Genomic DNA, 22,839 nt, shown 5'->3' on the forward strand with positions numbered 1-22,839 from the left:
TTTGAAAGTGTTTTTGGCTGAGAAGTCAGACAGGCCTATGCACAACGTGGTGAGGGGAAAGTGAGGCTAATTCCTTCTGGCAGTACAGCAAAGTTGCACACCCAAAATCACACACACACACACACACACACACACACACACGCACAGATTCTTGGCCAGACTTGATCCCTCCCAGCACGCCGACCATTCTGCATCTGTCACATTACAGTGACTCGATAGACGGAGATTGAGCTAAGAGTGGGAGGGATGGAGTGGAAATGAGGGGATAAGGTTGGAGGTGAGAGGATAAACAGTAAGAAAAGAAGTGTCACCAGCTGGATAAAAGGACGTGGATGACGTTAAGAAAAAGAGAGGGAGGTTCAGTGCCAGGTGTAACTGAGTAATGCCACCTTTCACATCACGTTTGGATCAAAGAATATCATGGTGTCAAATATGAAAATCTAGTACTTAACTTATACACTTTCTCTTATTTGTGTTTTTTCTGCATTAATGGGCGTAACAAGCCAGTCAGATTAAAGAATTGAATCTTGGATGATCTGATGCTGTTTCTGCTTCATCGTCACATCGTGCATATCTAATCAGTGTCAGTGAGATTTGTACAGTTGGTACCAAAATCAAGTTGTAACTAAACAAGATATTCCCCAGATAACACAGCTTTTCCCACCAATCATCACTTAACCCCCCTTTTTGTTTCATATTACACTTAATAAAAAAAAAGCAATGTATTCATGGGAAGTGAGTCAGTGGATAAAGAATAGTGGGACTGGAAATCCAGAGACGATTCTGTAGAAAGAAAAGTGAATAGGTCAGGAGGAGAAGGGGCAGGATGAAGGAAGAGAGGAGAGTTTATGTTAAACAGCCACTAACAACATAACTGGGCGTCCTAATTGGGCTGGGAGGAGTGTGTGTGCGTAGCAGAGTAAGTGAGAGGCTCTTCAGGAAAACAGCTGCCCCCGTGGCTTCTTAAGGCTGAGGGCACTGGGTCGGAGGGAGCTCCTTAACCAGTTAAGACATCTATACACACATAACGGAGACTCCCTCTCCCTCTCTCTCTCTCTCTCGCTCTCTCACACACACACACACACACACATAGCCTCGTCGTGTCTCCTCACCATATGGGAACCCAACCCATTTGTCCTTTCATGTGGTTGTTGTGGTCTGGGGAAGGGAAGGGAGGGGAGGCACTTTCAGGAGCAGGGAGGTGACACACGATGTCTAAGCAGTTCTCCTGCTGCGCTTCTCCTCCTTCGCCTCATCCCGTTGTCTCTGATTCAAACTCGCATAAGTCGGGGTTCATATTAGTTGCGGTCTGGGCGCAAACCCTCCCCCTTAGTATTCCCGATAGTTCTCTGCAGCATTTGGGGCGGAGTGCGTTTGGGTGTAGTTGAGTTGTGCCACATGTGCACTGAAGCAATCAAAGGTCTTACCCCCAATTTCTTTTGGGGTGATGTCATACAATTGGCTAAGTTGTAGCTGTAATTAATCATGTTATAAATAACCTCTCTATGAACATGTTTGATGTACAGTACAGTGCTTTGATTTGGAAGTAGAATTTTTTTACATTTAGTGCTGCCTTGCCAAGCCTTTAATCTCTCTCCCCCTCATCACCTGGTCTCACACAGAAGCCCATTGTGTGAGCTTCTTTCTACCAGCCTCTCTCTCTTTCTCTCTTTCTTTCTCTCTTTTAGCGCAGATGAACAGGAGTAACACACTCACTGGGTCACTGGGACACTGTAAATGAAATCAGGTCACACTTTCATACGGCCATGCAGGAAGACTAATGAAGATATTAGTATAGTTGTAGCAAACACAGTGTTAGATTACCATACAAGCTCACTCACCCGGATATGAATATCACATCTGGTTGCTGTGCATGGATCATATTGTATGCGTGTATATATTGTCATTTTTAGGAGTTTTCGTTTATTCTCTCTCTTATTTAATTTGATTATTTTTAATTAAATGAATTTCAGTAATATGTTGGGTGAATTTGTGGGCACACATACCATAACTGTGCCTTAACTTCTGTGGTGTTGCACTCTAATATCTGTCATGAGTTGAATCTCTGAGAAATGACATGGGCTCAGTATGGTCAGTGTGTCCTGCTGCTGTGTGGTGGTGACATTTACCGATAGTAGCCTGTCACTGTCGTTTCTGTGCTGCCTCTCCCTTCCTCTGATATTCTCCAGACACACACACACACACACACACACACACACACACACAGGGCTGTCTCTCGATATAGCAACTCAGTCGGTGTCACAAATTAGACAAATTGGTACTTGTTTTTACCCAGAGTCTGAATTTTTCTGTGTTTTTTAAATGATCAAATGTTTCTTAAACATCTTAATTGTTTCAGTATGTGGTCTCTCTCTGGTGCCAGACAGCAAAGTCTGTCCTCTGTATGTGTGTGTGTGTGTGTGTGTGTGTTTGCGTCTGTATTTCCAGTTGTCCTTGTGTGTGTGTGTGTGTGTGTTTGATTGAAGGCCTTGTCGACTTTTCTCATGCTGCTAATGAGTGTGAATTTGGCATCAAATGCTGCAGAGTGTGAGAAAAGGTCTGGTCACACACACACACACACACACACACACACACACTTACACATCCTCAGCGCAAAGGCACTGTGTTAAAATGCAAGGCAGCCCATGTGGCAGTGTTTTCACTCCAGCATGTCAGTTCAGACCAAACCCAATTCAACCACAGCAGCAAAGATTCTCTGTGTGTCATATTAAAAAAAAACAAAAAAACATAAACATAACAGTAGTTGGCCAGTTCACAGTTTTCGTGTTGTTTATTCTTTGACTTTCTTCTTTTTAATTTACAGTAGATCTTGACTCTATATCTCCTCCGGGCTCATCTTAATGTCTCTCTTCAGTCTCTGCATTCTTTTTACACAGAGATGGGAAATAAAGAGAGGTAGAAGGAGGGGAAATAGAGGAAGGACATTCTTACTTTGTAGAAATGTTTGTGAATACTGTGTGTGTGTTTTGAGCACTCAGAACTCACAGTTGTGGCAACTGCTCTCTGAGTCAGGCAGAAAAGGTTCTGATGATGTGTTGAGGAAGGCAAGTGAGGTTATGAATGTTTTGGTTCTTCAGAGTTCAGACAAGAGAAAACCTGCAAAAAGTCACATTACCAATCACAGGCCTGAGATATCACCTGGCCAGGTAAAAAAGTGTACACTTATTTTTAGTTACAAAATGTTTTTGGGCACTTTGTGTTGCCTTGCCTTGGTAGTTCACTTCACCTATTTCCCTTGTCCACACTTCAAGCCATTAACCATGAACCAACTCCTATCTCAGACATGCATTTCCCAGCATCCTGTGGGAGATGCTGTTGTCAACTCTGTCCTGTTCCATTTCCTGTCCCTGTCGCCATTCCTCCCTGCACCCTGGACCCTTGACCAGCGCACAGACCTCAGAGGAAACATACTCTCCATTGGACAGCTGTCTCACCTCCCGCTGATTGTTCACTTGACCAGAGCAGCGTCACCAGTCACAGGATGTGACACGTCTCTCACCGCTGTTTCCTGCAGGACTGGAAAAGTAGAACAGTAGTGATAAACTGCTCTGTGGAAAAGGGAAAAGAGATAATGTTTGCGGATGCTTTTGCAAGTTATGATTAAGGCGAACAATGTGAGCAACGCTGACTGAGAGTTGTTCACACACATAATTATCTTTATCAGTGGCTTTAAACATCAGTCAGCGTTGATTTTATTCACAGACGTAAGGCTATGTTTGGACAGACGGGCACTGTGTGCAGTCATGAAGGTTAAAAATGTTGAATTGCAACTTGATGTCATTTTGTAGCATACGTCATTTTTCTGTTTTCTTTCAAGATGGTCTGGATAAAAAGAAAAAAACAGTTGTGGTAACTTCCCAGAGTTGTATGTGAAAATTCCAAAACCCAGTGTAGGTTTTCACATCTCAGAAGTGTTTTAAACACATAAATCACTTTCTCCAACTGGACTTGGGAAAAAACCACATTATAGTTGATCTCACTGACCAAGCCTGTGTTCGTGAAAAAGTGGCAACATTGATTGATGAGTGTGAGTGGTTGTGAAAGCCCTCAAAGTAATCAAATTAGTTGGAGAGACCTCTTTGTCTGCCAGAGAACCCAAGACGAGATAATGGAGAGAGTAGACATTTGTTGAGAGAGAGCAGAAGAAAGTCAGAGGAGCAGAGTAAAGTGATGAAAGCTGCATTAGTCATGTTGTAGAAGACATGGAGACAGGAACGTCTGGGAGTGTTAAGTGCTGAAAATGCCCCTAAAGCTGTGTTTGCATCATGGTACAGTTTGGTACAGTTTGGAGCGGTAAAGCCCTGTCAGGCTTGCGGGTGTGTGCGCTTTGCTCGATGGCTGCAACAGTGAAATCTGTAGTGTGACGTTGTACGTGTGCGCCAACATCGACATCGAACGTGACACAACAGACAACAACGGTGGACATCCAGCAGTTTTTTTTTTTTTATTCTGCTCTGTTTCTGGTTGTTTTCTCAACAAGACGTCAAACTTTGTATGAGAATAGACTGCGTGTGTTGAAGAAACACTGATTGCAACCATACCGAACTGAACCATTCTACTTGGTGGAAACACACCATCAACATACCCAGAAAATAATGTGCATAATATGCCCTTTAACTTTCACACAAAGTTATATTTTCATCTTTGTAAGCACCTGCGTGGAAATAAGAGTTCAGTGAAGGCCTCCTTCTCCTTCAGCAAATTAAACCTGGATGTTTTTTAGGCTCGATTGCTCAGCAGCTTAACTGCACAAAGAATCTGTTTCAAAAGTGTGTGTGTGTGTGTGTGATTGTGTGTGCCGATGACCCACCATTTGAAAAATGAAAGAGGCCTGAGCAGCCGTTTGGAAGAGAGTCTTGCTGCATCGCCCTGGCAACGGCAGCCTTTGGCAGATAGCGACCGCCTCACCGTAGCAACCTGATGGTTGGGGTGGGGCGGGGTGGAGGGGGGTTCCACCGGTTTGGGGCCCCCTTGAATGCACCACTCCCTCCGAACACACACCCTTCTTTCTTTGTGACAGGTTTTTGATTGACCACTGTGTGTATGTGTGTGTGTGTGTGTGTGTGTGTGTGTGTGTGGGGGGGGGGGGATCTGCACGTGTGCAGCGAGGCAGTGTGATGGTGAGTGGGCGTGTGTGCATTTAAACTGATGTGTGGAGTATCATGGTATGTTAAGATTTGTGTTTGGACCAAACTTTGGACCATGCTTGCAGTCGCGTGGTGATTCCATAACATCATGCCTGTCAGAGGGATTAAGATATGGAGTCGGAAGCAAAGGAGGAAATACTACACAGGTTTGCATGTTTGTTTCCTTGCGTGTGTGTGTGTGTATGTGTGTGTGTGTGTGTGTGTGTGTGTGTGTGTGTGTGTGTGTGTGTGTGTGTGTGTGTGTGTGTGTGTGTGTGTGTGTGTGTGTGTGTGTGTGTGTGTGTGTGTGTGTGTGTGTGTGTGTAATTTATGGTTGTGGCGTGTGTCTAAGCTAATGATTTGTACACACACCCACACACACACATTACAACTTCACAGCTCATATAGATAAACCAGTCCTGGCAGAGTTTAACAGTCATGCCTGCAAAGATTGCAAGGCGACGGTGTGAAATCAGTGGAAGACGCGCTGAAAGCTAAAATAGAAAGACAAACGTGTGAACAGTGTGAACCTGGTAAGGAGATGAGGGAGGGATAACGATGCAAAACGAGTGCAGTGTAGGCTCAGACTTGCTTTGTTCAGGTCGTTGGTTTGCTGGGATGACAGGAGTAAGCTGATGGAGGTATAGATGGAGTGTCCACTAAAGGTGATGTTCTTTTCTAAATTTATGGAACTTGTATTTTAAGAGGTGGATTTACTTTCTCCTTTGATTTAACCAGTTGTTTTATTGTATCCATTAGCAGAGGATCCATTGCATGTGTGCTTAAAGAGTATTTAGTGCAAGTGATGGTCCTGGATGTTCAGGCAAGTCAGAGAGTGTCACCTTAAGTGCAGTCTACTTTCTTCCACCATTTGCATAACTGAACCTGAATTATTGCATTATTAATTTCAGCTTTGGAAGCATGTGACCACAGTACACCTTCCTCTAGTCGAAAAAAGGTAAATGCACAGATTATGTGAATCTTGGGAGTGTTATGTGAGTTGCAGTAAAAACTATTTAAAGGATGGAAAAAATGTTATTCCAGTTAAGCTTTGTGTTTCAGTGAATCAATGTGTAAAGGTTTTAAATTCAGATACACTGATTCTGGTCATTAACTACACCTGAATCATCACTAACATATTCCGATTTTTGTTTTTTTGACATTGTGAGAGCGAATTCCAATTCTGTGCTTGAGATTAGTCTTTTGGACCCAGCAGGCTATATTTCTGATATCACCTGCTTGTTTTGGAGTTATGAATTGTCTCAAGGACTGAATCAAACTGTGTCCTGGTCCTAACACTTCCTGGAAGTCCGGCATTCCTCAGCCCTTTTGTAGAGGAAGAGTTTTTTCTTTTTTTACTGCCGGCCACATACACACACAGGTTTGCATTCATTCTTCTTAGGACACTTCCATTCATTTGGACAGCCTACCCAAAGCGTTATCCCTAACCCTAACCAGTTATTGAGTAACTCTAACCTATAACCACAATTCAGCTCTTGGCCCTAAACTAAACCAGTTCCACTAAAATGAGGTTCTGCCTCATTAGGACCAGGTTTTGGTTGTGGTCCTGACAAGGTCAGTGTTTATGCCAGAAAAGGTCCTAAAGAAGTAACAGATACAAGTACATGCGTGCGCACACACAGCCCTTATCATCACCTCACTAACCATGTTTAAAAGGTGTGACTTTGCTTATTAACAGCTGAATTACTCATTAACACATTTCTCACACTCCTATTTTTCTGTCATTTGCTGTACAAGCAGAGCCCTCTGGTTTTATTTTATTACACATATAATTTTTTTGATGATTTAAAAAAAAAAAAGAAAAAATCTTTTTCTGACCTTCTTTCTCCGAATGCTCTTTTATTATCATCTTCCTTTTCCAGCTGAGTGTGCTGTGTTTTTGCTCTTATTGCGCTCCCTTATTGAAAAAGCAGTGCCTGCAGAGGAGAGGGTGTGCTGGACCTGAGAAGGTGTTTTATTTATTTATGTAATTTAAGAAGCTGATATTGGATAGCTGCAGAATACAACGTAGCATAAAGAATACTATATAATTTGATGAGGAGTGAGGCCAGGAAGCTAGATCAAAAGAATGTTAATCTGAATTTAACTATTTGACATTGTAGTTATAACAAATGGGTATTTGACAAGAGGCTGCAGGAGATTAAATTTCAAATGAAATAGCCTCGCTATTATCACAATGTGATTTGTCTATCAAACAAAAACATTGTTTGTTTTATAGTTTTATAGTTAAAATGTCGCTAAAACTAAATAATCACAGCTTCAAAAGCTGATCATTTTAACTTACATTAGCTCAAAATCAAATAGTATTTCAGTCCACAGCTCAATTTGATATTTTCTCCTCAATACCTAAAAGAATCATTTAGAATTTACTGGAAAATCATCACCAAGAGTCAACTTGCACCTCTGATTTGCCTTCTGTGGTAAAATTGTAATAATGAAAGCACAGAGCAGCCGAAATGACCTCACAGAACGATGTGTTCTCATGTTTAAAAATAATCTCTCCCAAAGTTCACGAGACTGAGTCAAACTGTAGGCGTGACCTCTGTTTTTTCACAGATATACTGAATAACCGTTACTGCGTGTTACTTCTCGAGAAGTGTCAGTAATAATTACAGATTACACCAGAGTGTTTGGATCAAATGTCCAGTGCACCTGGCACATCAACATCTCACGTCTCGCTGCCAGTAAGCAAACATTGCCTCTTTCCACAAAAACACTCGTCACACGGGACATTTAAGTGCTCATCGTCATGCAACCTCTGTATTATTCAGCGTCATGAGATGGCTTGGCAAACTTGCATCAGTCGTGAGGAGTTATTTTTTGTCAGCTTCTTGTTTAGCTCATGTGTCTTTTCACTTGATGGAAACACTCGACACTTTGCAATTAAAAAATCTCCTGAGGGTGTTTTTTGCTCGGTGAGATCTGGATGTACTCTCAGAGGGTTTTTACTGTTATCCAACCTGTGATACAAACATCTTAAGTGTTTTCCTCCGTGGTTAAGAAAGTTCAAATATATGAGACGCATTGGGGAATGTTTGATGTGCTTTAACAACAAGTTTGTTCACTTGAGAGTGTTCTGTTTGCCTACAAACAGGACACTTCTTATTTCTTTGCAACAGGGCTGAGTATTTCTACTGAGTTCCCCAATTCAACTTCATTTTCAGTTGGATATTGCTTCTTTTAGACATATTCACACAGTTAAAGCTGTAAGTTATACAACATTTTGAAATCTCAAACCTGGTGCGTCATAAAGAAATTGACCCCCACCTTACTTTTCACTTATTATGACCCCACAGTAAAACTCAACGATACAGTCGTTGGGTGATAATTGAGTTCAAGTTCAAAATATACAGCCTAGAAGTGCAGTAGGAAGTTTCTCACTAACTACCAAAGTGCTGTGAGCGCAGCTTGGAACTGCATCCGTTCCCTCTTTGTCATGTTGTTTTGCAGGGACAGTGGAGAAAGTGTCCTGTTGAGTGGACAGTTGTGACATCAAAGTATCTAAAAAGTGGTATTTCAGCTCAGCTCATGGTGGTCGTATGATGGCTGAGGATACAGGAAATGGCATATAATAAAATATCAATCCAAGAGAAAATCTATTTTTTTAACCCAGACCTGACTTATAATGTCTCATAATGTGACTCTCATGGCAGATAATCACTGAATTTACATATATGTACCGTAGACTGTGTTAGTAGCTGTTATCACTCGGTTTCTGAAGGCAACTTTTTCCCCGTTGAGACATATTTTGTCAGAGTGAATGTACTTAGTGTCCGTCTCTGTGAAAAACTAAAACATTTGCCAAATGAATCTAATCTTCTCTCCTCTCTCTCTCCCCATGGCTTCCGTTTCTGCTGTAACCTCCTCCCATCCTCTCTTTGACCCCTGTGTGACACTCTCTGTGCAACTCAACAGGTAAGTGCTTTTCACTGAAACACTGTGGTCTCTGTATTAGGAGTAGCACAATGCTTCTATTTGTGTCCAATATTAATATCATAACCTTGAATTCTTACATGTACACTACAGATATCAGTCCGATGCCGTCTTTTTCCTATTATAAACAAATTAAAACATCTATTCTGATACACACAACGTGTGGCAGACATTTGCATTTTGCCCATCTAGGGTTTATGACTTGCGCAGGATTTAAAATTTTTATTTCTCTGATAAAATCCAGTGCTTTTGGACAGATACTGATATTAAATATTGCATTGGCTCGTCCCTACACTGTAGAACTTTTCCATAGATTTACTACACAGCATAGCGTTCTCTCCAGATCTGACCAGATGTTGTTATTATAGTTGAAACTTAAGCTCTTATTGCTATTAAATCATCGTCATCACTCCACCGCTATTCACAGTTCACAGTTTCTGTGAAAATGGCCACTAATCCAGGTTTTAAAGCTATTTTTAAACGTTCCAAAAATGATGGGCAAATATATTGATTTGTTTTATGGAGATACCCCCTGGTAGCTGCAAGATGTGCAGTGAGGCTTGTGGCTAAATGTTTGTGTAGTTTAGAGCAGTTTAACTGTGTGTGTGTCGTTCTGTTTTAAGTGTGTTTCTAAGGTAATGGGGAATAGCATTAAGGTTGCCCTGTTTGACGTGAGAAAGTGAAATAGCACCTGGTGTGTGTGTTTTGTTAATGCTAGTACCATGTGGAGCCTGTTGTCCTCTCTGCCCAGTTCACACACAGGGAGTGGGAGCGTTTTTGCTCATCACCCACAGAGACTCCAGTTCCTTCAGTTCAGCCATGAAGTGCTTTCTCACTGTTGTGTGCCGTCCTGCTCTCACACTCCTATGACCCATTTCACTTCTCTTCACACCGGTCCTCTTTCTCTCCAGCACAGCAGCCTGTAGCTACAGCTGACTTGCCCATACAGTTCAAACTGTCCACTTATATCCTAGATTAACGCGCAATTTTAACAGGAAAATACGTGTTTTTGAAAGGAGTGGAAAGTATGAAGTGTTTTCACAAGTATGCGAACAAAGTTGTGTTATGACATCTGTGTTGACATCACATTCACGCCCCAGTTAGTTTTCAATAGGCTGAAGATAAGTTATGCACCTATTCAGGTTTGTTTCACGATTCACCACAGTTGAGATCAGCACCATTTAAAAACATTTTTTTAAATGAATAATGGAATAAAACAGTTGAGCAAATTGAACTGGAGTTGACATAAAAGATAAATATTTAGAGTCTTTTTTTAAAAAAATGTTGGGATCGTATCAGAAGTTTATATCTGTTGCATATGCTTGTGTATGCAAATGTCAATGTGTCTGTTTCACTTCCTCTTGAAATGAGGTTAAGCGTGTGCATATGTGCTATACTGTAGTGCTATAGGCTACAAAGCAACTCACCTGTGTCTCTACAGGTTAGGTTTCCTATTCTAAACTCATTATACTGTAGGAGCCTTTGGGCATGAACAAGGTTACCTCCGTTCTCGTTCTCTCCTTTCCTTCCTGTTGACTCTAAAGCTGTAAAATCTCCAAACCTATTTTTTTTTAAGTCATAACAGATTTCCAAAAAGAGAATTCATGTTATCTGAAAACTTGCTTGTCAAGCCTTTACGGAAGACGTTTCCACAGATTATTATGAAGATTTTATGATGATATCATATAGTACGCCATCACTCAATGAAAAGTTCGGAGAAAGGGGTTTTTCCTGCTTCGTTTGCCTCTGAACTTTTGTGCTTAAAATACAAGTTAACAAAAGAGAAGTAGTCTGCGGTTTTCAAAAGAAAGAAGCTATAAATCCTTGTCATTATTTGACGCTGAAGTAAAGCCAGTTGTGAGGCAATGGTCTTTCATCTGGGGAAATCTGCATCCAACGCCTTGTACTTTAATGATGGAGTGAATATTTGTCTAGACGAGTGGGAGGTGGAGAGGTTGCCTCTGGAAACACAGCAACAGAGGTACATGGCACCCACAGATAACTGTATTTACACTATTGACCGGCCACGGCTGTATCCGTCACTTAAATAATGTGCGTCAGTGTTAGATTATGGTCTGCTGATTTTATGACTGGACTTTTATGATGGCTCTGCAGACTATGTTCTGTATGAAACAGGAGTTGTTGAACACATCACTTCTCTGACTTCTCTAACGGAGGAGTTCTGTTTGCATGAAAGAGGCTCTTTTCTTTTTTTTAAATCCCCACAATTTCCTGAAGAGTATAAATACTGCTTTTGCTTTTCCTTATTTCAACAGTTTTATCAGCAGCTTTAAAGGGATTTGGGTTTGTATGCTGTCATTTTTATGTGTTGCCAGTAAGACACAGTCACTTCTCTCTGGCCCCCAATCTTCCCCTCTCTAAATTATGTCTGGCAGTCACCAGTGTGTCACATGTCGCTCAGACTTAATACTGAAGGGGTTTTCTTTGCCTGTCAGTGAAGGCTGAACTGTAATCTTATGGTGTTTTTTTTTTTTTTTTTTTTTTTTTCCACATTACACTGATCTCCATGAGGGCTGAAGAATTTTGAATAAATATCTAATTGTGGTTATTTTGTCAGGAATTGCGATATGATTTTGCGATATCACAGGGAAAGGTAATTTTAACATCAGTATTCTCGTTTTCATTCGGAAAAACATATTTGAAATGATTACTGTGTGGTATTTGTGCAGATCTGTGAGAAACAAAGGTTCTCTTCAGTCCGTAGTATAAGATGTGTATAGATCCAGACAATAATTCATCTGTATCTGTAATAAAATGACGTTTCCACACACATTTTGGCTTTAACAAATATTGTGCCTCTTGCAGTTTCAAAATTAAAGTAGGGTGTATTGTGATATCGATAAATTGTTCAGCCATAGTCATGTTTTACAGCACAGTTCTGTTGGTGTCCATACGTAAGAATGTACAGTTGTGTAGAGTGCCGTTGAAAGTGCAAAGGTAATACATGAAATGTGCAGCTGAGTTTCTCTTCCCATGCGCCTCGGAAACATAAGCTGATTTGAGCACAGTCGGAGGCCCTGGAGGAGCAGAAGGGACTGGTGGAACTTGAGATACAGTCAAAAAAAAAAAAAATACACAAAAGCTGTCCTGTGTGAGGTTGTATTTCATGGTTTCTTCTTTTTCATTTTGTAAATAAAAACCCTGTATCCTCCTTTGGTTAGCAGCTAAATGCATGTGTGCTGTTATGATAGCTGTAAGGTGTGGAGTCTGAGAACCACAGAGTGACTTCCATGAGACCAGCAGTCCTTTGTTGTGTGCCTGCTGCAGGAGGTGGTCACCTTACTGGATTATAAAGATGGACACACATGCTCGCACCAGTGCATGCGTGCATAGACAGACGAGTGCATCAGAAATCACACGTCGCTGCCCCCCAGACACATGGACGCCAATACAGAGACGCACACACACACACCTGTGAGGAGACGCTGCATATTAGAAAGACGGAAACAGCAACCACACACACATGCACACATAGATGGAAAGTCCCCACTGTGTCTGTCCACCGTGGGTGGGTGGCCACAAGCAGTGGCCTTTGGCTCCGAGTCCGAGGTGGGCTGAGAGTTTGCGTTCCACTCCCTCAGCACGGAGACAAAAAGCAAGGCTGTGTTTGAGAAAAGGGAGACGGTGAGATAGCGGGAGTAGGAGAAAGACATGTTGAAACTGTGATTTCTGGGATGTTACGGGGACATTTGAGATGAGATGAGACTGAGACGGGGAGAAATGACAAAGAGGTGTGGAGAGATGGAGAAAGACAGATGGGGGGGGAGAAGGAAAGAGGGAGAGAAATGGAGGGCGTCCAGATGGAACTCTGCTCTCTTAGTTTTGACAGCTCGTGGGAGGAATGTTTTTCGGGGTTGTCTATTTCTGATTGGTGCGTGTGTGTTTGAATACGTGGGTGGTTTGACAGCCATGTTGCATTAAATGGTTAATCATAGTGCAGCAAATACACACTCCCTGTCTGTTTGCATTATTCAGTGTGGGAGTGTCCCTCACAGACACTCTATTTAAAGTTGATCTATTGTGTGAGAGTGTGTGTGCGCTCCCCATTATTACACCATTGGTGTGTCTGTAATGTGCCGTTACAGCCCAGTGTGTAACGGCTGCATCTCAGCGCTGCCAGCTGCTCTGGCCAACAACTGCTGATCGGGACTTTGCTTTGGGAGCTGTTGTTGGATCAGGAGTAAGGAAAGTGAGCCAGCAGGGAGGAAAGAGGCCGCAGACAAAAAAAAAAAAATCAGCATGTTTGAATGTGTGTTAGTAAAATAAAGCTGGTCTCAGTCCCGCATTTAAAAGGAGGTTTGTGCTGGCTTGATGCAACGCTGTGAGCCTGGATAAGAGGGATGAACCCATAGAATCAACAATTTTGCCTCTGTATGTGTGTGTGTGTGTGTGTGTGTGTGTTAGACAGCTCACAGCTGTAGAGGGCAAAATGCCAGACCCAGAGTCAACCCCTATTGTCGCAGTAACGGTCGGCCTGCCGTCTGTTTAATCAGCATAATTTCCCTTTTGTCTCACTCCTGCTTTCTTTCTTTGTTTTTTCTCTGTGCTCTTTCTCAATCTCAGCCTCTCTCTCTCTCTCTCTCTCTCTCTCTCTCTCTCTCGCTCTCGCTCTCGCTCTCTCTCTCTGCCATGCTCTCCATCTCCCCAAGCCTCTCACTTGTTCTGCTGCACTCTATCACTTAACACTTTTATGTCCGTCCTCTTATCCACATTGCTCTCCTCTCTAAATCAGCTGTAGAGTTGTGGATAGAAAGTGTGTTAGTGCCCACATAGGCACATTTACACACACAGTCACAGGAGTTATGGGTGAGGGCCACACACACACACACACACACGCACACTCTGTGCTGCCAGGCTGCTGCTACTGTTATTTACACATCCCGGGGCTTTTATTAGAGTTTTCCTCCACTTGTGTGGTTGTTAAAACACTTTTATGTATGTAAACACATGGCGTGTAATACTCGCACATCTGTAGGCTGTAAACGTCCTGATTAAAAAAACACACCTTTGTATTCATTGTTGTATTTAACCTTTATTCAACCAGGAAAATCCCCCCAGTGTGATTAGGAGGATACCCGGTCAAGATAGACAGCAGCACAATTTAAAAAAGACACAAAAGACAGCAGAAAACAAATAACAGAAACATTTGATGACTGGAATTTGCATCTGTGTGCTTCATTTGAAAAGTTTGAAAAGCATTTAGTGAGATGAATGTATATATTTGGTGGTCTTTTTGTGTTTTTTGTCTTTGTCCACTTCATTCCTGCTACACTCTCTTTATCTCTGTGTCTCTCACTCTCTCTTTCACACACACACACACACACACACACACACACACACACACACACACGTACACGTGAACAAAGAGTCTTGAGCAGAGGGTGGTAGCACCTGTAGTAGGCAGATCTCAGTGGGGATTGATAGGCGTGTTGCCAGATTGGACTCCTGGTGTGTTGCCAGATTGGCTGTCAGCACGTGACCTGAACTTTGTCTTTGCCTCCGTCTAACGGTCCAGGCCTCTCTCTCCCCCGTTAGATTGTCTCTCTTGGGAGTTGAGCTTCATTTTTGTTGTAATGAATTCAAACCTCTGTGAACCATGACCCAGGAGGGTTTATTTATGGTGGATTTATAGTGTTCTGGCAAAGAAAGGGTATGAAAATCTTTAGTAAAATAAGTCCCTGTCCATACTTTTATTATCTCTGTTAAGGAGTATATTACTTACACTGGAGTCCATTTTTGCATTAGTCCTTAGGTAATGACTGATGAACAGTCCTGTGACTGAAGGAAAAATATTATATGTAATTATTCACCTTTTGCTATAATATCATAGTCATTATTATTGTTATTATTTTTTAAAGGTAATTGGAATTCATTGATTTTGCCGGAGGCTACATTTATACTAGGGATGCACGATATTGTTGGCACGATATCGGCAGATATTGGTATTAATAAATATATTATTAGATATTGGCAAACACACCAAGATCTGCCGATATGACTGATGATTACAACATTAATAGGCTGCTACCTCTTTGACTTCTATCCTGGCACCCTCTACAACTATTATTATTTTATATTTCTTTATTTTGCTCATGAAGAAAATGTATAACTACATCTGCTGCGACATGAGTATACAAAATATAATGTTATGTTCACTACAGAAGGGACTAAATGACCTCTGCAGTTGGACAAAGGGAAAAACGCATACATATGTATGTGGATTATTGGCAAAAAGTTCAATATCGTGCATCTAAAAAAATTTCAGATCAAAAAACTGTCTCTAGACAAGAGTTCCTGTTCAGACATAATCTGCATCCATACAAATATGCCGTAAAAACATCCCCACATCCCCATTTGGGTAAACAGCAAGTTTTTTTTTTAATGAAATATGTCCTAAAAGTATGGATGACATGGTAAAATCCACCACACAACATAAGGTGTGTTGTATGTGTATAGAAAGACAAACATGAAACAGTGTGGCAGGCAGCAGGTCTTATAAATGGTCGTGTTACTTCAGCACGGACTCTGCTGGAATATCTGAGTGTCACTGTGGGAGGCCACTGTTGTGTATAGACGACACTTGCTTTTTTCAGCATGTTTTCACAGCACATAACACATGGCTGTGAAACAACACGCATGCAAGTTGCAGTCACGTGTCATGTGCAGGAAAAACAATACAAGAATATACATGTACGCACATAAAGTGTCTGTGTTTACAGTTGTATTGAAGTGGAACGTCTGTGTGTGTGTGTGTGCATACCTGTACAGTAACTCCACCCTGCCGTACAGTATTTACAGTCTGTGCAATAAATTCCCCTCATTGTGATGGGTGCTTTCCCTCAAACAGCTGTTTGTCGAACTGCTGGCACTACATCATCCAAGGTAGAGAAGAAAAAAACCATACTTGGAACCCGCACACATGCTCGCTCCTCCAGGTGCTGCTTGTACCAGCAGCATTTTAAAACGGGTTTAGCCACATTAATTGCGGCCCCGTGTTGCAATGACAAACATGCTGACTCACTTTAAAATGTTGAGTACCCACCCTGATGAAGTGTTGATTTAGTTTTGCTCACTGGAGCACAATTTGCAGAGGAATATTCCAGATTGTTTGTGCCGTTTGTGCCGGAGAAAATCATTTTCTATGTATATAATCAAGGCATTATAGTCATAGAATGATCACGACTAAGTCGTGTAGAGGCTGAATAAAAAGCAGTGAAGCTTCCATGTGTGATCCTAAAAGTTATTTTCCTCGACTTTGAAATGCACCAGTTGTACATTTTATAGATGCCATACTTTGTGTGAAAAGTTCATTGCATATGCAAAACCACATCTGGACTCTTGTCTGCTGGACGTGCTCCACAACTTAAGCACGGCTGATCAGGAATGTACAAAGTCGACCGCACCCTTTCTCCCTTTCAACTACTGGACACAGACCTCCTGGGTTTGTGTGTGTGTGTGTGGGTGCACACGCGTGTGTGTGTGAAAAATGCCCCGCTCAGATTACCACAGCTCATTTGTCTTATACGCTTTGGTGCCACTCCTTCCTCAAACTTTTGTTCCTTTAATCCCACAGTCTCACCCTATTTCTGTCTTCCTCTTTCCTTTTTTTCTCTCCTGCTCGCTGCATATTGGTGACAAAGTTTCTCACATCATAAAAGCACAGGCCAAACAGAGGTGGCTTCGCACGTGAAGTGTAGACACATGGTATCGTATAGTTCACAGCTTTACATGCAGGACTCGGCTGTTTCACAGATGTGGCTCAGATAACCGACCCGGGCTCCTCGTCTTTGTCTTGACAATGGCACAATTGTTGAGTGAGTGTGTTCAGGAATTCACTCAGCCTGACCCTGTAGTAGGAGTTAATCCAGGAGTCAGCTGCTGCTTTTTTGTGGTCAAGAGTGACGTGTCAAAGTTCAATACCTGCTTCGCTGTTCTCTTTGTTTCTGTGGATAAACGGCACTCACATGCATGACTCGTGGGATACACACAGACATGAGGGGTTCCTGAGAATAGTTTGACACACACACACGCGCACACATGTACACACCGAGCTTTCAGCCTGGAATAATAGACGGTAGAATAATGGAGCACGTGGCCAGTGGAATGAGGGGATTTGTCTTCTAACAACAATGAATTGACTAGAGTTGACTCCAGGGGTTTTGGACTTTGTTTTGGTCAAAAAGAGTCTCTCACTCTCTGTGTGTGTGTAGGTGTGTGCGCATGTGTGCATGTGCGTGTCCTCAAAGTGGTTGTTCCTCCGAGGCTGAATTCAGGCCTTGGATGTTTGAAATAGCTCTGTTATCCCTCACTGAAGATTGATATCTACACACACACACACACACACACATACACACACACACACATACACATACACACACACACACACACACACACACACACAGAGAGAGAGAGCTGTGTGTTGTTTATCCACTATAGTCTGTGTTTACAAACACACACATTTTGCAGCTCATTTAATCATTCATTAGGGTCCCAAAGCTCCACTGATAAGCGAAGAACACAAGGCTGTTCTCCTCAGAGGAATGTCAGTCTGCTGCCACCCCCTTGTGGTCAGCAAAGGCAATTACAAAATAAACAAGCCTGGAGAAAATCAATGCTCGTAGACCCCTATCAAACATACTACTGTATATAGCTTAGCCTATATTATATTTCCTCCATCATTACTACATGTGGGAGCTCTGCTGTGAGTTGAACCGATCAGATGTGTCGTCAACATTTTCAATTTCAACATCATGCCCCAGAGATACAAACTAATTAGAAGTTGCTTCAAAGAAAAGATTAAAGTTCAAGGATTTAGAAGCATCTCATTAAGTGTGGGCCAATAATTGATTTCAAGGTATCAAAGGCAAAGCCAGTAAGAGTTTCTGTCATAACATGTGTGTGGCATTAAAAACGATGCCTCCCCCTCAGGTTTGGTGCGAGCAGTTAATCTAAGGCTGTGATTATGATGATACGATGGCCAAAGGAGCTGCCATTTCATATGAAGAAAATGTGCAAATTAATGTTAAGGATGGTAGGATACCACTTTTTTTTCATTTATGAACTATGAAGCTGTTAGAAACACATTTGTGCTTAGTCATTTCAAAGACATAATTCTCCAACTGCGTAACAAATAGCGTTCTCCCCTTAAAAGACGAAATAATCAGCCCAAACATGACTCGGCTAAACATGCTTTTGCTGATTTTTATTTACAATTTTACAGTCTGAGCATAGTGAAGCATGTGACATATAGGATTTTTACCTGTCTGATGTCCCATCCAGTGATTTTTAACCGATACCGATTCCCATCCCTAATTAATGTTTATCATTTTTGCATGATGGGTTTTGATTTGATAGAAACACATGCATTTATCAACATAATACATAGAAAAACACAATGGGCTGCTGTTTTGGATGTAACTGACTGATCAACATAAAACATTAGCTCTAAGATCACAACCATTTCTACTGTTATACTTGAAAGCTCAAGCAGCACCTTTCAACGCCACTAGAGGGCGATCACTGAGCACCAGCATGCTTCTGCCCTTCTACACCTCATCAGCTAACTCAACAGAGGGACATTTTATACTGTGTGACTCACTTTGACCTTGTTTTCTGTCTTCATTGTCATTGTCTTCATTATCCTCTGCTGCCTTCTCACTCCCTGACTGCAGTTTGATCATTGTCGAGTTACACACGAGAGCCATTTCCTTATTTACAGAGATGCTCTGTTTATGTCTCACTCATTGTACTGTGAAGCAGAAGCGTGACACCCAACAATCTTAAAGTCAGTCTCAGCCACCCCACCCATCCAACGTGCTACCATTCTAGGTGCATCATGCTGCCCTAGTCACACCCATACAGTACCTATCATACGTTTTATATGTGTATGTGTGTTTTTTTAATATCTCTGTTAGGGAACAATCTCACAAAAGTGAGAATGAGATAAAGGCTGAGGCCGACAGATGAGCTGTCAGTGGAGGTGAAGGCTAAACTCCCAGGTTCAACAAGAGGTCAGGGTTCAGTATTCCCAGTATCACAGGTCAAACTGCAGTCAGGAGGTGATGGCTGCAGATAATACTGTCTTCAGTAGGTCTGGTAAGACTAGAATAGAGTGCACTCACTCAGTATGATAGTTAAATTGTATTATACCGCATATAATATCATTCTTCGTTTCCCTTATTATGTGCTCTACTCTTGCTCTTTATTCTTCCTTTAGATTTCCCCGAAGACAGCTCTGGCCTCCATAAACAGTGTTTAGTTATTTTGCATGTTGTCGTGTTTGGTCGCCCACTTTGGTCCACAATTTTACAACCAAATACAGACTAGCCTGTAATTTGTTCTTTTTACAGTTGTATATAAAAGAAAACAAAAGTGCTGCTTAAGATTCAAGTATGTCGTTGAGGTGAAAAGATATTAAATCAAACCAAAACTACTTGTGTTTGTAGTTTGAGGAATTCAGTGTTGTGCCTTTACATGTCCACTATTATTCTTCTCAAGAAGAAAATTGCTCGAAAACTAGAACTAAACTTACAGTCCATTTTGCTATATAAAATAGACCAATCAACCCCCAGGCTTAACGACTACGCCCAGCTGGAAATACAGTTATTATCTTATTAGTGTACTGGGGAAGTTCTGTTTATTGACGTTGTTTTCACTTAAGGGCTTTAATTACACATTAAGAACCACTGAAAACACATTTTGTATGAAGGTAAAGGCATACATGTTTGTGTCTGTAGACTTACTATGTCACAAACAACATGTGTACATCTAATACGTGTGTGTGTGTGTGTGTGTGTGTGTGGAGGAGAGGCCATCTATCCTCCATCTGTGGAGATTCCAACACCTCCTGTAGGAGCCTGATATAGAACTTAGAGTAAACACACACACACACATGCACACACTGAGGTGGAGCATACTCTCCTTGACTTACATTACTTCCCTAGAGGTGCCCCCTAATTAAAACCATAACGCTGATACTTAATCCAAACCATAATCTGACACTGCTTTTAGATTCGTCTGGCTTTAGACGAAGCGACAGGTTTTGGTCCACTTTGTCTCCAGAAGACAAAGTGGACAGAAACAGACTTATACACAAACACTAAATGTGGAGTGGTGCGTGGTTATAAAAGCCTTCCTCTGTGCCGGAGACGAAACCCCTGTGTTTAACTGGCTCTGTGAATGCATTACTGCCCGAGAGACGCACGCTGTGAAACTGTATTTACTGGGACCTGGAATTCGGTAGAAACACTCAGCCAAGGCTTTTGGTAAAAAGAAAAAAAAGAAAAAAGTTGACTCGTGGATGCACTGAATGATACTCTTCGTGTGGACTTTGTGTGGCCACGTGTGCTTTCTTGTGTTTCATCCAGGTAGACTTGTTTATCCGTTATATTTACCTCTGGTGCCGTGTCTGGTCACTGTGTATCGATATCAGGTGCCAGCCTGCCTCTGATGTCCGATTACCTGGCAACAAGGCCACCAGGGTCTTATGTCACCCGTCTTCTGTGTGTCTCACGCAAGTGCATGTCAAGTGAGTGAGTGTGTGTGTGTGGGTTCCAGGTATAAGTCATGTTGAGGGGACCTACATCTGTGTACACAGTCACATTATCGGGACTTGACCTCCAAAAGCAAGTCCAGATAAAGTAACTTATTACGTTTTAAGGTGGAGACATGTCGTATGGTTAGGATGAGGTCAGGGTAAGGTTGTGATCATTTTGACTGCATTTTTACAGAGGAAGATTCACAATATGAGAGAGAATGGTCATTTTGAGATTATTATTCTCATTTCCATGACATATTTGAAATGATTGCTGTGTGATATGAGAAACAAAAGATGTTTTCTTCAGTCTGTGTGTATGTCAGGGCAATATTTAATCTCAAATGGTCGTATGACACACATTTTGGCTTTAAGAAATATTGCGCCTTGAGTAATCATTCAGCCCTAGTAGTAGTTATGGTTAAGTTAAGAGTATGTCTCTCAGAAAATGAATGTAAGTCAATGTCATTTCCTCTAAAGTCATGGAAACCACACTGTGTGTGTGAGATGTCTAACAGGAGAGACTGTTAAGACAATTCAGTTAACGGACGTCGTTTTTTCACACTTGTTATCACAATAAATAGTGGCTTCAAAGACTGTCTCATTTACTGCATGAAGGCTGTCATCTGTTATTAATCTCATTCATAATTATCTGACTTTTTTTGTGTGTGTCAGCATCAGTTTGAAGCAGGAGTGTGTGTGAATCCAGTTAATCTTCACATAACCTTTAATCTCGTCTGATTCATTGTAATCAAGCTTTAATTACACGGCAGTTTGAGTCCAATCCTTCATTGTCTACTCTAATTTTGTTCACTTTGCCACGTGTCTCCCTTCTTATCGTCACGTTGTGTCTGTGTAAACATAATTCTACAAGTATGCTTTTGCAGATTCAGTCATTGCTTGAATTGCTAACATTTTTAAATGGAAAAAGACTCATATTTGTGTATGTTAATGCTGTAATAAACAAGGTGTAGATGCAGATTATTATTCAATATATAAAATATTAAGACGCTATTGATTTGCACATATTTAGGTGTGAGATAAGAGCTGAGCTGCCACTTGTCAAAGACTGATTTTGACATTCTCCTCAGCCAGGCTAAAGCTTTTAAATGTCCACTACACTTGTATTGATATCCAGTCGAACATATTGACGATTGTCACTGCTGTCGATTCTCTGCAGCTTCAGGGAAATGAAAAAAAAACGGTTGTGTGTGTGAAAGACAAATGGAAGTGAGGTGGGGGTTGAACTAGAAAGCTGACTTCTTATGATGACCTCTGACTCTTTTTAATTCCCTTTGGGGCTCATGACCTTAAATCAGTTTCTCTTAAGGAAAACGGGGAAATCAATAGACTAAACTGGCCCTGACTGTATACTTTTTGTCCATGCATAATTTATGCTGTTCCCTCATGATGACTTTTGGTACCGTCATCACGGCAGGTTAACCGCTCACTCTTTGTTATTTTAATCCCTTAAATTCATACACAAACACCTTTGGTGGTGGTGGGAGCTGATAAATGTGCATTGGAAGTTGCATTGGAAATGCAATGCAACTTTGGGACAAATCGCTCTGTCAGGAAGTGTGAGGTATAATTCTGCTGCTCTTCTGTGTCACATGTATCGCAGATAAGAAAAAGATTGACCCCATTTGACAAAATGTACTACATTCCTGATTTTTTTTTAAAGTTTTTTTTTTTAAATCATTAGTAGCTGCCAGTTGTCCCTTTGTGTAAACAGCAAGTGCTGAGACAGTAGATTTCCGCTCTAAAGGGAAAAAATAAGATGAGGTCGGGGACCTGATGGGGGGGGTTTACAGTTTAAGTCTTGGTTTACATCCACCCAAGCCACAAAACTAGGATACGCTCTCGCCAGTGTAATGAATCCACAAAAGGCAACACTCTTTAAAGAGCCCAAAATGACTTCCTCTGTTTTTCTGCCTTCAGGCTCAATCGGATTTGTGTACAAGACGATGAAAGGTATTGATTGGGGTTATGAGCATGCTGTAACATGTGTGCAACAGTACACACACACCTTGAAGGTCACACACACACACACACACACACACACTCTGTGGTTACACTTGGGTGGGAAAACTCCACCTCCCTAATGCAGTAGTAAAAACCCCAGAAAGCCTTTTTTTGGCTCCTTTATTAAAACCCTACCTCAACATATGGGTAGCTTCTGAA

The 22,839-nt window shown here is 41.5% G+C and overlaps 1 protein-coding gene across 4 annotated transcripts in view; it reads left to right on the forward strand.

Annotated features, from left to right (window-relative positions):
• Positions 1-22,839, forward strand: part of nhsl1b (NHS-like 1b) — a 96,066-nt gene that overhangs the window by 17,901 nt on the left and 55,326 nt on the right. The gene's annotated exons all lie outside the window — the stretch shown is intronic.

Source organism: Solea solea, chromosome 17 (assembly GCF_958295425.1).
Source record: "Solea solea chromosome 17, fSolSol10.1, whole genome shotgun sequence".
NCBI classification, from domain to species: Eukaryota; Metazoa; Chordata; class Actinopteri; order Pleuronectiformes; family Soleidae; genus Solea; species Solea solea.